Raw genomic sequence first — 14,217 nt, 5'->3', positions numbered from 1 at the left:
CACCAGCACGAAAGAAGGAACAGATGAAGCAGCGGGGTGGTGACTGTGAGGAAGAGGGACGTGCCATGCTGGGAAAACATAGTCTCCCAGATCCACCAGCGTGAAGGGAGGGGAGAGCCCGGCAGCACCCCAGCAACCGAAAATCCACTGTTCGCTGAACCGCTTTGCCAGGAGCTGCAGCTTAATCAGGACAGTGACACGAAAATGCTTCCAGGGAATGCAGCCCACGTGAAACCACTGGAAACAATACACGAGAGAACTGAATCTAGTCAAGATTCAAGCATTGGTGTTCAGTAGCTACACACAACACTGGCTAAGGCCTCCCACTGGGAAACACCTGTGGGACACCCTCAGAAACCCTGTAGGCACCGTCACAACCTCCTTTATAGATAGAGAAACAAAGGCTAGCACTGCATTAGCACTGGCCTAAAGATGCTCTGCAGGTGAGGAGGAAAAGCTGGGACTGGAACGCAGGCAGACAGACCTCAGGCTCGGGACTGCACCGTGCTTGCCCTGGGTACATTTCCACAGGGCATTTGCAGTATTTTTGCTTCTCAGATGGAGACCACTGCCAGAAAGCTGCTTGCAATGGAGATTGCAAGTAAAGACAGCGCCACCACAAAATCAAGAAACTCAAGAGTTTTAAGACATAGGAAGCTGCCAAAAAACTTTCCAAGAAACCCTGAGCTCGTGAAGGGGCTGTCAGTCATTTCATGTGAATTCTATCATCGCACTCATTTGTCTTGAAACTAAAGAGATAATGTGGTGACTTTATGGGAAAGAAACCCTCCATGAGACATCTAATCAAAGAAGCGATCTGCGAAAGGCTCCTCCGTTTCTCAGTCCTTAACTAATTTATAAAGATGGAACCTTCCCCAAGCCTGGAATCAGATTCTTCCACGGTGTCGCCAGTACGTATCAAGGGCTTATGGCTCAGCTGATGTCCAAGGCAATGTTCTAAAGCTCAGCTAGTAACCTTGGCGGTCCTGGACACTACCTGCATCCAAATGGAGGCGCCAGCTTGGCCAAAACGCTACGGGGAGTTTTAACCCCCGAGGGGCAGCATGCGTAGATTTCTTTCCTTCACTTATTTCAACATCTCTGTACTTAAAAAAATATCATTACTTGGGGCAACTCATAACCCTTATCCATTCCTCACTCCTCTCTCTTTTTCAAGCACCATACTGGACAGTTCCGTGTGAGTCTCCCTCAAAGGCTGTCTCTCAAACCCATCTTCTTCGGTGTTGTTGGACCCCAGAGTCCCAGTGTATAATATAATCACCACGCTGGTCTTCCAGTCTTGTCTCCTCCCTTTTTAATACTTTTCAGATACTCCGGCAAGAGTTCCATTGCCAATATGAAGTCTTAGTATGCTAGTCTCATGCTAAAGATCATTCAGTGAGGCTTCCCCAACTGCTGGAAGATGTTTCCCACTTCTTAGCTTGTATAAGAGTTCCTTAATAACTTGGCTCATTTCTTCAAACTCGCCTCTATCCCCTACTCAGGTAAGATGTGCTAGAATTCATCCGTAACGGTCGAATTGTGGATACCACAAGCAGACTGATGAATAGGAGTCCAAGGAAATATGAGACTGCAGAAAGTTTAGAAAGATAGTTTGCAGTTGGACTCATGAAAATCCAGTCACAAACCTACCACTTACTGATGAAATAGCCCGTGTACCACTTAGGGGACCCGGGCTCTCCGTATCTCCAGATTAGGTTAATGGAAGCCTGGCATCAGAACTAAATCACATGACATATACATATAAAGCATGTAACTGCTACAGCTCACCTCCTCTTCAGGTATACTTATGTCCACTATTCAATGAAAGCAAATTTTCAGAGAAACACTCTGTGCAAATATAGTATGAGCGGGGAGCTGCTGAATTAGTCACGGCTCTATCCTTTGGTCTCTAGAGCATCCGGCAGTGAGAGCTGGGAAGAAACTGAGATAAAAGGGTTATTGAAATTCAGAACTAGCCTGTTCAGGTCCCACTGTAGCCACGCCTAATTAGGTACAAAGCTTCTTTATAGTGTGCCTTATATTAATGTTTCACTCACTGCATGTGACACCTCTAAATAAGCTTACAAATACAGAAATTTCACCTGACCCTCAATATTTCTACAACTATCGAGCCCAAGAGAAGACCCTGGGCAGAACTTCCACAAATGCTGAATCAGCTCACAGGCCAAAGATTGTTAACCTCCAGGACAAACATCAAAAGTTAAACTCATGAATTTCTGATTTCCTTGACAACCATATATTTTCAAAGGACAAAAGGATTCTACTCTGTAAGAGGGGGGAAAACCTTATTTTACAATTGTTTTTGTCACTCTACACAAAGCAAAATGCAAGTTAGTGTGGCACCATGAGCACCTAAGTTAGAATTACACTTCATGTGATTAAACATTTTAATTGCAATGTCAATACAGAGTTATTACCCCTTATCAAAAATGTTTGGTACCACAGTGTCTGGATTTTTCCTTCTCAGATTTCTGAATATTTATACCTACATAATAAAGTATCTTGAGAATGGAACTCTAGACCAAACAGAAAATTAATTTATGTTTTATACATACACCTAACCTGAGGGTAATTTTACGCAATTTTAATGAACATATAGTTTGACTGGGACAGGACACGTGAACTCAGGTATGCTTATTTTCCTCCTGTGGTATCCTGTTGATGCTCATTTTAGGGTTTTGGAGCATTTTGGAGCTTGGTTGTGTAGCATAAAGATGTGCTCTGGAGTCCAGCTGTGAGAGCACCCAGGCCAGATCCCATTGGTCGCCATGATTCCAGCCATGAGGGCCAATGAGGAGGGGCACCCGGCCCACTGCTCCCCAAGGATTTGGTCCTCAGAAGCTGACAACAGTCTCTGAAAGCACCAGTACATCGAAGTGGATCTTAAGTGGCAGACACATCTGTAAGCATCCCAGACAGAAAGGGGAGGCCTGGTCCATACTTCACCAGCCCTGGAACCCAGCCAGCAAGGGACCGGCCAGGGGCAGTGTCACACTGCAAATTTGGGAAGCACCGGGCAAACGGAGGGCCCTGAAGAACTGTCTTGGAGAGGCAGCACCTATGTGGATTGACGTTAGAAACAGAAGCGATGCGAGGATAGCTTAGCCAAGGCATCAAACAGGCCAGCACTCCAAGTCAGTGCACAAAACAGGAGGCGGCCAAGGGGAAAGAAAGCTGGAGTCTAAGGAGCACAAGGCCTTGGGGAGGTTGGAGGACTGGGGATGGGGCGGGGAGGGGGGGAGAGGGTATGGGAAGCAGGGGCTCTGGACTTCAACAGGCAGGTCTTCTGTCCCCAGCACTGTAAGGAGATTACTGAACCACACCGAGATCCACTCAGGGCTTACCGGCCTGCCCCAATGCTCTGCAATAAATTCCTTCTCAAAATGGGATTCCACCCTTTCCTCAGCACCCTCCTCCTCCCCTAGGGCTATGTGATAGGAACGACAACAATAACAATAACAACCACACCCACACACAGAGCCCCCAAGGTCTTTGTTAGTGGGGAAGAGGAACGGATGGAATTTAAAATGAACTCAAGGCCCAAGGGTGTAGCCTGGCAACGGAGTCCACGCCCCAGCCCCTGGGTCCTATCCCGGCAAGAGGACTGAAAATGTGTCCCCACAGGAAGAACACAGCATCACCCCCACACACATTGTTCAAAACCCGGCAGCTCCTTCGACCACTGCAGAGAGGTCTTCTACCCCTAGGCACCCACTGGATGGGGAGTCGTACAAACTCAAACTCGGTTTCCCCTTCTTGCCCTGACACTGAACTGTGACCTGGGCCAGAGCCTGTGCCTCACTGTGCCTCAGTTTCCTGACTGGGGAGATGCAGAAAACCTCTCCCCATGGGTCTGTGTGAGGACTGAATGGAAGTGCCTCTGTAAAGCGCCAGTGTCCTGAAGGCTCCGAGGGAGTCGTAGCCCCTCCTGTGTGTTGGGGGGCTTTCTACCCTGAGCTGACCCCCAGTGAATGCCTTCCTGGAAGAGCCGGGGCTGAGAGCTGGCGAATGTAAGGATGCAGGGATGGGGTGTGGGCAACTGCACTTGCTCATGGTTTCGAACTTCAGTGAATTAGAGTTTCCAAAGTCCAGATTTGAAAGGGATATAAGAGCTGGAGATGTAGCTCAGTGGTCCGGCATGTCCTTAATATGGCCAAGGCCCAGGGCCCCATCTCCTGCACCATCAAACAAGCAAACAGAAAGGAACACAGGCACAGTGCCTCTGGAGGGACGTGGATTGAGGTCCAGAGGCTGCTCAGATGCTGCCCCTCCTTCCACTCCTGGCCCTGTTCCAGCTGTAGCCAGGACTTCCTAGAGCCTTGTCCGAAGCCCCCTGGGCCAAACTGTCTATCTGGAGGACCCTTTCTCATCCCGGCCTCGGCAACCCCATTCCAACCACATCCACAAAGTCCTGCGCATCTCCGGCCACAGACGCCTTGGTGCTTCAGGCGACTGGAAAACTGAAAAAAGACACTTGTCAAAAATACCCAAGACAGGTTTCCCAATATTGATTTTTGATTTCTTTTATCACAGGGATTACAAAGCTGTTTCAAAGGGATTAAAGTTTATATTGGTAAAGACATCCATAAACTTCTCTAATGAAAAATAAGAGATTGCTTTAGGGTGTTTTTTAAAACATGCTTCTAGAGGTAGATCATATGATAAGCCTCATAACATCTTCATAAAATTCATACCTATGAATAAGTCACAGTTGCCAAAGCTTAAAAGACAACATGTGACATGCAATTAGGATGATAAAGGAATCTTGAACATGAACTTATAGCTTTCTCTACAATTTCCTACTTTTATTTCCTGCAAAGCCTCACCCAGCATATTCACAGTGTTGCTGCAGGGGCTCTAAGTGTAGCTTCGGCATAGGCCAGCGGAGGGCTGTAGGAAAAGGACCCCCTGGGTGGCTTCCGCCACTTGCCTGCATTCCTTGCCCAGACCATGGACACTCTGCTTGGCAGGAGCTCTGTGCTGTGGATGGGAAGAAATACAGGGCAAAAGCATCTCCATCACCAGGTACCCAATCTGGAGGATACAGATGGCCCAACACCATTGCTTCGTACCAGTAACTGAAACACGATGCTTTCCAGTGATCTTTCAAAGCACAACAATGATTTTCCTGCAGCACCAAGCCGGGCTTTTGGGAAGTCTAAGCTGGTACAATCTGGAGCCCAGCAGGAAATGTCCTTACTCGTCAGACCCCAGTTTCATCATGTGGACTCAGAAGGAAAAGGAAAAGCTTAAATCTTCGTGCTCATCCATCAAGGGGACAGTTGCCCACACTAATCTTCCTAGCTACAGAGACCACTTCCGGTTGACTCTGCTCGGTTCCCGAAGTTTGCAAACATGCTGGTCACCAGTCGTGCAAGTCACCTAGCATGGCGTCCATCCCATCAGCTCTCCTCAGCCATAGCTCCTCTTCACCCTGCAGTACCCCGTAGGCTTTTGTGTCCCTAAGAAGAAACTCCCCTTCTCAACCTCTCCTTCCCTCCGTGTATGTGTACTCGAGGGATTGTTCTAGGCGTAATCTTGCCGTGTCCAACTGGGACTGGGGAAGCCTGTGGAGGGCCCTGGGCTGCTCCCGGAATCACACGGGCCCTCTTGTGTGAACTATTCACCCTCTGCTTGGAGCCTGTCCAGGTAGGGCCTGTGTTTACGTCAGCTTCCACCCCGAGGGTGGGAACCAGGCCTTAAAGCACATTCCTGCACTGTGCTGACCAGGAGGAGGAGGCGCTTCTCTGCAGCTTCTGTCATTGGGCTGATGACCCGAAGAAACTGATCCTTCACCCCCTAGGATAGTTTGTACAGGCAAGGTTTTGCCTGATGGACCCTTCCCGATGGTTTCCACGTCTTCAAATCCCTTTTCTGGAAATGGTTTTGCCCACTCAGGTAGCCACGAGTTTGCTGTTTTCAGTCCCACCCCTACTTTAAGATCATGAAAACATGGCCCTTTGTTTAGATTTCCACATGGGAACATAAAAGGACTTATCTCGTTGAACTTGTTTCTGATCAGTCCTCCCCTATTCGATTAATCCCCTGGTTTGGCATTTAACAGGGCCTTACGGAATGTGTCTAGAAAGCACCGTCACCCAGGCAAGGGCAGGGTGGCAGAAAGGGGACCAGAGCTAAATCCAGGGCTTGACACGGAATCTGCAGAATGGGCAACTCTCGAAGAAATTCTGATCATAATGCAAATACATCACTACCTAGGAGCTTTGAAGAAGTCTACTCGTTCAGCCACCATCATCAAAGGCACCTTTTTTCCACAGAGGAGCACATATCATGGGGGATTCTGGTTTAGTGGGCACCACCTGAAACCCCAGTAGAACTCTGAGGGGAAAAAACCATCCCTACCCTCCAAACACTATACAAACAAGCAGTACTTCACCCAGGCATTGGGGGTCAAAGTAAACTTTACTCTTTGGTTACAAAATACACTAGTAAAGCAAAGTACAAACAGTAAGGAGCCAATACAGACAGTTTGGTAAACAGAAAGATAAAACAACTTAAGTAAAAAGAATCCACAGCACTCTGAAACGGATGAGTGGAGTCTAAGCAACAGGAAATGAAATCCAAATGCAGGCGCCCCCCCCCCCCCCACACACACACAAAGGACCAGACCCAGAGCGAGAATGAAGGTCAACTAGAGATCACTGACCGGCAGGGGTGGCAGTGCTCTGGAAATTAAAGTGGGCTCTCTGCGGAAGCCTTTGTGTTCTGCACAACAGCCCCTGGCCCCCAGGATACTCTTCCAGGGGACTCAGCATCCGGCTGAAGACGCAGGAGGGGGAGCAGGCTGCAGGCAGGAAGGATCCAGGACACAGACACAGGACACACGCAGGCCGACGACCCCAGGGCAGAGCTCCAAATAGCGTGTTTAAAAAGGGTGCAAAAACCCTTTGCACCCTTTCTTCTTCTTTTAAATAAAAGAACCAGTCTGCAGAAAGAAGTCGCTGACTGAGGAAGAGCTCAGAGTCTTACCTTGCAGCAGGTGAAAAGGGCCCAGCAGGATATTCCTAAGGGAGCAGCATGGGACATTTGTGCCAAGGTGTCACGTCCTGGCCTGGTGGCAGGAAGCCCATCTCCAGCACCCACCTCCCTGAGGCCCCAGCCTCCTCCAGGATAGCCCCGGTCACCTCCGCCTGCCCCGTAGGGCCACAGACAAAGGGCGACAGAAGGAATTCCCGCTGCACAAGGATATTTAAGGAGGTGGTGCCTGCAGGCAAATGCTTCCTGTTTGTGTCTCTGGGCTCCAACTTCCATGCCTTTCGGAAGGAAGACCTCAGAGCCTATCAGCGGGGAAGAGGCTGGGACCTAGGAAAGCCGTGCAGCATGCACGAAGCCAGTTCTCAGCAGCAACCGTTTCCCTGCCTACTTTCCTGCAGTAAGTACAGAGGGAGCTTTCCTGAAAGGGCTTTGAATGCAAATGTTGGTTCTGCTGTGCTTTAGTCTGTGTTCCTATTTCTGACCTTCAGCGTGAGCTGTAGACAGGAGAGGATTCATAAGTGCTCATATACACAAGTGAGACACAAGGCACAGTTTGCCATGTCACTGATTTTGGGGACTTACGGATTCACACTTTCCCTCTGGGCTCCCCCGTTTTTTCATCTGAATCAACAGAACTCACAATATGCACCTTACAGAGAGCTTCTGGAAGAACTGCAGAGAAGCGTGCAAAGGACCCCATGCTCTGTGCAAAAGTCAGATCGGAGGAGGATCTTGCATTTGGCACACAGGAGGCTCAGGGTCTGATGCCCAGCTCCCCACCAAGGTCACATCGTGTTCCCGTCGCATCACGTGTTTCACTTCCCAACTGCGGTTCACAATTATCAGACATTTGCAGTTGATAAACGAGCTATGCATTTCCTCCCCAAAATCCTATCAGGAGGGCCAGGGTGTGGCTCAGTGGGTGATCACCAGGCCTGGCGTGCTTGAGGCCCTGGACTGGATTCCCAGCGCACAGACCGCACACATCTTTTCGCTTGTGCTCTCTTTGTCCTCCTGGACTTCCCAGAGGTACACCTTGGTTGTTGCCCCAGGCAGTGACCTTGTTTGTCATGCTGCTTTCCACATTTCCAGCCCCAGGAACTGGCCTTGGGTATATTCACATGAAATAAATAAGTGAAAGAATGGGCAAGTGCACAATTTCCAACAAAATTCAGGACAGTGAACCACAGACAGTCGCCTTAGGACAAATACTGATGCAGTAAGTTTTACTGAAAACCAAAAATCTGAAATACTCAAAAATTTGAAAGTTTTTAAAGCACCACTCACATCTCCACTTCTGATCTTAGACTTTCAGACTGGAAATGCTCCACTGGTCAAGTTTACTCCAATTGGATTAGTGAATGAATATGACTTTTTTCAATAGACTCATATCCAGGGAAAAATGTAGTGTGTTAAAAACTCAGGAAAAGTTAAAGTTCTTAAAAACTCAACAAAAACGCTGTGTATGGTGCCCGGGATAATCCCAGCCCTTGGGATGCTGAAGCAGGAGGGTCAACATGGGTTTGCCTTGAGCAGTTAGTTATAAGGCCAGCCTGAATGACACACTGAGACCCCTGTCTCAGAAACAACAAACACGAAAACACGAGAAACAGGACCTCATACTCTATGGGATCACCCTTGTCAAACCCCTTAGCCAGGTGGTAAGGGGCACAGAAACTTTTTTTACAGAATGAAAAGTTAATCCAATATTTAGTGCGAATTAACTTGCTGAAAAATTTTAGCTTAGTGTAGAGTGCCCCTAACATTGTCTTTCAAGCCCACATCCAGAGATCTGGAAACTTCTCCATGGCCCTTTATGTCCTCCTGGGCAGCAGCGGACTTAATAATTTTTTTTTTTTTAAAGCTCATTACACAGACAAGGAAAATAAAGATGTGTGCTCCCCATGGCTCCTGCCAGCTGAGACCAATGTTTAATAAAGAAACAGGGTCCTAGGAGACAGGGCGACCTCAAAAGCTCAAAACAACATCCTTTCCAGCTCTCACATTACTGCCTGAAGCTAGTTCAGGGCTTAATGTTGCTACTTAACCCACTATGCCAGCAAGAAAATGACTTCAGGGGGTATTTATCCAAAGCTTCTTGCATCTCAAAAGCGTGTGAGAGCATAATTCCATCCTACTTCTGAGCTTGTCAGTCTGTCTGTCTCCTTAAAGAATAGAAACATCCACATTTCTCTCTTCCTCCCTTCTCTCTTTGGGCTGTCCCTTTGAAGCCAGGACGGTCCTGCTACAGACCTCTCTGTAGTATCAATAAAGGGCTGCTCCCTCTGAAGTCCTCTTATGTCCGTAATGCAGGAATATTTCTAGTGCCTGAATCTGAAGAGGCTGCTGATCTTGGTCAATGAAAAGGGCTCTCCGAAGCACAGAGCAGTGGTCACACAGAAAGAGGAGTGGCTGGAGTGCGGGTAGCTCAGTGGGAGATGCTCACACAGTGAGGCCCCGAGTTTGGGCCCCACAAAACACAGCACAAAACAAAAGAGTCCCAACTGCCTTGAACAGCTGTCCATTCTTGCCATGCCTTTCTGAGTTCCAAGTTTCGCAATGGGCACATACACGTAACACATCTTAATTCCCTTTTTCATCCCCGACTCTTCCCTCCCTCCACCTCTCCATCCCTTCTACTGGGGAAAGATTTATTTCCCTGCTTCCTAGTACCTATCTACCTTTTTTTTAAGAGGAAGAAAATTTATTGGGGAATTGGAATAGCTCCTAAAAGACAGGAGATTGCCCCTATTATTTATCTTTTATTTTGTTCTTTATTTATACTTTGCTATTTAAGCTTGTGTGCCTGATTTATTTCACTCAGCGATATGGGCTCAAGATATACCCATTTGCCTAAAATGACCCAAGGCGCCTTTCCTGAGGCAGGGAAGCCTCCACCCTGCCTAAACTCCACAGTTTCTTTACCTGTGGATGACATGAGCTACTTCTAAGATTCAGCTATTACAAATCGGGCTGCTATGAGCAAAGCGGATGAGGGAGGAATTAAGGTGTGCTATGCCCAGCAACCAGCTCCACACAGGGAGGGTAAACATGCGGGCTCTCATGTGCACCAGCTCCCCGCAAGGAACACAAGCACTGTGTGCAGCAAACGTGTACTAACAAAAGTGCTTTAGAGCCTGAAACCGAGGCACTCCCCACATCCTTCCTCCTCCTCAGCTGCCCAAGGGCTGCAGGCATTTTTTAACTGAATAATTAAAGATTCTGAAGAAGCAGCTTGCAGCAGGCAGGCTTCTCACCTTTCACTTAGCCTCCTGCCTGACCCATGCCATTCTACAGAGGGTTACACACGTGGCTTTTCCTGCCTCCCAGAACAAGGACGCAGGGACTGACGGATTGTGGTGACTGCCACCCAAAGGGCAGCCTTGTCTTCATCTAATGCAAAATCCTCAGGAGCACCAGAAGCTCTGCCTTCCGCCCTGGATGCTGGGGTCCCTGCCAGCCAGTTCCTGTTCTGCGGCTTTACTACCCTGGTTGTCGACAGGCTTCATCAAAACCGGACTCTGTGTCTTTGAACAGTATTTGATTGGCAAATAAAAAGAAAATTTCAGGTTCCTGATCACAAGGTCTTGTGCTACGTCTATCATTATTTGAACCGATATATCTGACTTCAATAAAGTTTATCTCATGGTTACTAATTGTCCAGCATTCCTGACATTTGCAAATAAACAACTGTTATGGAAAATATAAAACTCAATCTCGTAAGAGATGGTAATTTATAGGCAGGACTTAAAGGAATAAATATCACAGAACACATTATCCCCAAGCCCGAGTTACTAGGTATGACGTTCACAACAGAATAAAAGCAATTTTTTCCTGGTTGCCATTTGTTTATCAGCGGACTCCAGCAGCTATGATTTTGAGAAAAAGTTACATGGAAAGTTAATCCTTTTGATAAGGGAGACTTTTGTTGGTTTTTGGTTATTTGATTTTGTTTTGTTCTCCTTTATTTGTGGAACTGGGAAACTAAACCCAGGCCATGCACTGAGCCACATTACCCTTCTTAAAAAATATTCTTATTTTTGAGACAAAGGCTCACTAAGCTGCCCATGGTAGGCTTCAAACTTGCCATCCTCCTGCCCCAACCTCCCCAAGCGCTGGGATTATAGGCATGTGCTACGGCGGCCCAGTCAATAAAGAAGAGTTTTGATTGTAAATCAGTCCCAAGGGCTTCAGGCTATTTCTTTTTCAAGTGAGGATGAAGAGGACACTATTTCTTGCCCTTTCTGCCCCTGGCCGAGGCTCTGTGTAAGTATGAGGCTCCTATCTCAATCTCTTTAAACCCTGAGAAGACAGAAGTAACTCCAGTACCAACGTAGTACGTGATGGAAGGGGAAGTGCAGGCTGAGGTCAGGAATGAAGGCATGAAATGAGGAGGGCACAGGTTCAAATCCCGAGTTGCCTCTTCCTAGCTGTGAGACTGCAGGCGGAGTCCTTCAGCTCTCCAAGCGGCGCCCTTGCCAGCAGGTCATGGGAAAGACAAAACGAGGAGTGAATGCAAACCCCTTAGCTGAGCACCTGGCTCTTGGAAGTCCTCAGTGGGCCTCTCTGTGCAGATGCAAGGGATTAAGGGGATGCTTCACGGGCCACGCATGTTCAGACGGGAAAGAAAGCCACCGGGTGTGAGAGATGTGGGGAGTGCGGTTCCCCACGTGGAATACTTGGAGTAGACCTGCATTTCTGATGTGTGAAAGAGGCTCAGGAAAGAGCGGGTGCCACAAATGCACCATATTGGGCAGCTATCACACCCTTTCCTTCCCGGGGCTCTTGGTCTAATCTCAAGCTGAGCCCACATACAGTAAATGACCTTTGTGTCTCCCTTCCTCTTGCAAACCTGCTTCTCCCTCAGGACCAAAGACCACCTCCATGTCTAGGAGGAAACGCTCAGGGTCCTCAGGAGAACTACACCTGTTTCCGGCAAAGATGGGCAGCCGGGATTAGATTAGCCTGCCCACTGGAAATGCACTTCCGGAAGCAAGTGCTTCTGGAAATCCAGCAAAAGACAGCAAAAGGGGGACCCCTGAGAAAGGGGAGACCGAGGCACACCAACCTCTGCCTAGATAGATGCACGGTGCAGGGCAGCAGTGCAGCAAGAGAAAACCCTGACACGCAGGGAAAACCCCGAGCCAAGGGACACGGGAGAGCGTTCAGGGAGTCTCAGACAGATGGGGTTTGCTAGGAAAAGTGCCAGACAGGCTGGAGCGATGCAGACAAAGTCAGCAAAAACACACATGGGGTCCCATTGAATCTGTTGCTGAGTATTATGTTCCCTTGTGCAGGGTGCATATCACAGTGCTGGGCAAACATAAATGAGGATCTAGAAGCTAAGGGATTCCTCACACTTCCAAGAGGCCTGGAGATCTGAGCTATCATAACAGAAAATCTTGTGGAGAACTTGGGGCTTCAGAAGCTAAGGCACCCCTGAAAGGTATGCTAAGCCTGCCCATCAACTCCGAGAAAGAAAATCAACAAAAACCCTGCACTGGCCTTATACCAAACATCACCACCAATTTTAAAAAAGCCCAGGCAGTGCTCAAAACTCACTACCCAGGCAAAGAATCCAGAGAGACAGCTCAGCTATGCAGAGCCGAGAATTCACACTCAGGGACAGTAAAGCGCAGCCATAAATCTGCTCCGTTACTAAAGGCTTTAAAAAGAAAGGTCTGAGGCAATAACTAGGAAATAAAAAGCAAGAAATAAAAAAATCTGGAATGATGAATATACAAGATGAAATTGCCAGCATGCTAATTAACTACAAAGCTAAAGATCAATAAATTTGAAAACAAAACAACAGAGAATACCCAAACTGAAACTCACGAAGGAAAACCAATTGAAAAACTGAAAGCCCAGTGACTTGGGGGACACCCACCCCCAGAGAACTAGGGTGGGGTCTGGGGGGGACAGAGTCCAACAAGCAGTGGCTGGCATTTTCCATTGTCTATCACAAAATGTAAGTCACACATTCAACAAACTCAGAGAGTTCCGAAAAACCTAACCCCGAGATAGCCACTGCCCAGCTTATCACGATGAAATTGCTGAAGAATCAAGATTCAGGAGAAAATACTCAAAGCTGCGGAGAAAGCAGACTACGTGCAAAAGAAGCCTAAAGGAGTGAGAGCAGAACTCATCAGAAAGGTAAAAGCCACCAAGCAGGAGGTAAAGAGAAGAAAGGTGAAACGCCCAGCCTGGAAAGCCACGTCCAGCGGCATCGTCCTTCAAATCACACTTGATCAGTGCTTGCACAGAGGAAAATTGCAGAGAACTCTTCCACACCAAGATGTGTTCCAAGCAAAGTGAGAGCAAACTTTTGCAGCAGAAGCAGACAACACAATACCAGGTGGGACTCTGTACTTACAAGAATTAAAAAGTATAGAAAACTCTGAATATGAGAATACTATAAGAGAAACTATTTTATTTATTTCTTTAAAAGATGGTTTAAAGCAAAAAAAAAAAGGATGCATTATGAGTTTGTGGCACATGTAGTAAAGTATATGTTGACAACACTGAAGAGGTCAGGAAGCAGAAAATGAAGTCACCGAGTTGTAAGGTTCTTACGTTTTCACTGGAACGAGAGAACATTGTCTGAGGGTGACAAAGTAAAGGGGCACACTGGGACTGGGGAGTGACCCCTAGAGGTAATGCACAGATTCCCCTGAGGTAAAGCGGAAAACTTAAACACAGCACCACCTTCAACCCAGAGGGAGGCTAGAAAAGGGGAGAAAAGAGGGAGAGACCGAGGGGAGGAACAGAACTCTGCAGCAACACAGCAGGCATAAGCTGTCTGCAAGAAACACCTTTTCACTCTGTGCTCAGAGACCCTGCAGTGCCCTCCAGCCCTGACGGGCACAGGCAAGGCAGGTCAACCACCCTAGCTCAGGCCGGTCAGCTTGCCCTCAGTCAGGGCCCTGTGCACAGCGAGCATCGAAACAGGTGCACGAGTGGGTGTGGGAAGGATGACCTGGCACTGTGGACACAGGGAACACAGAGGGTAGAAGAGCCCCAGACTGCAGTATAGGCCCCCAAAGTCTCTGTTGGGGCTACGGGGAGCCCAGTCCTTGCAGAGCCTGTCCACTAGAAGGGCTGACACTGGGCAGAAGTAGCCCAGCTGACACCTCTGTGGTGTTCATCCCGAGCGCAAGCATCCCGGGCAAATGCAGGACATGTGCAGGCTGACCGCTC

At 48.1% G+C, this 14,217-nt stretch overlaps 1 protein-coding gene across 3 annotated transcripts in view; it reads right to left on the bottom strand.

Annotated features, from left to right (window-relative positions):
* The window catches only part of Arhgap28 (Rho GTPase activating protein 28), a 167,957-nt gene that overhangs the window by 115,965 nt on the left and 37,775 nt on the right, over positions 1–14,217 (bottom strand). The window contains exon 1 of one of the 3 annotated variants that reach the window (XM_013146689.3): positions 7,015–7,368. The exons of the other annotated variants lie outside the window; for them this stretch is intronic. The gene's annotated coding sequence lies outside the window, so the exon portion shown is untranslated. Of the gene's footprint in view, positions 1–7,014; positions 7,369–14,217 lie in introns of those variants that run through there. 3 annotated transcript variants of the gene reach the window in all.

This window comes from Cavia porcellus, unplaced genomic scaffold, assembly GCF_034190915.1.
Source record: "Cavia porcellus strain 051 isolate PalLab524CR breed Dunkin Hartley unplaced genomic scaffold, mCavPor4.1 scaffold_20, whole genome shotgun sequence".
Taxonomy (NCBI): Eukaryota; Metazoa; Chordata; class Mammalia; order Rodentia; family Caviidae; genus Cavia; species Cavia porcellus.
Note: the sequence above shows the minus strand (reverse complement) of the source record. Positions and strands in the feature narration are given on the sequence as shown.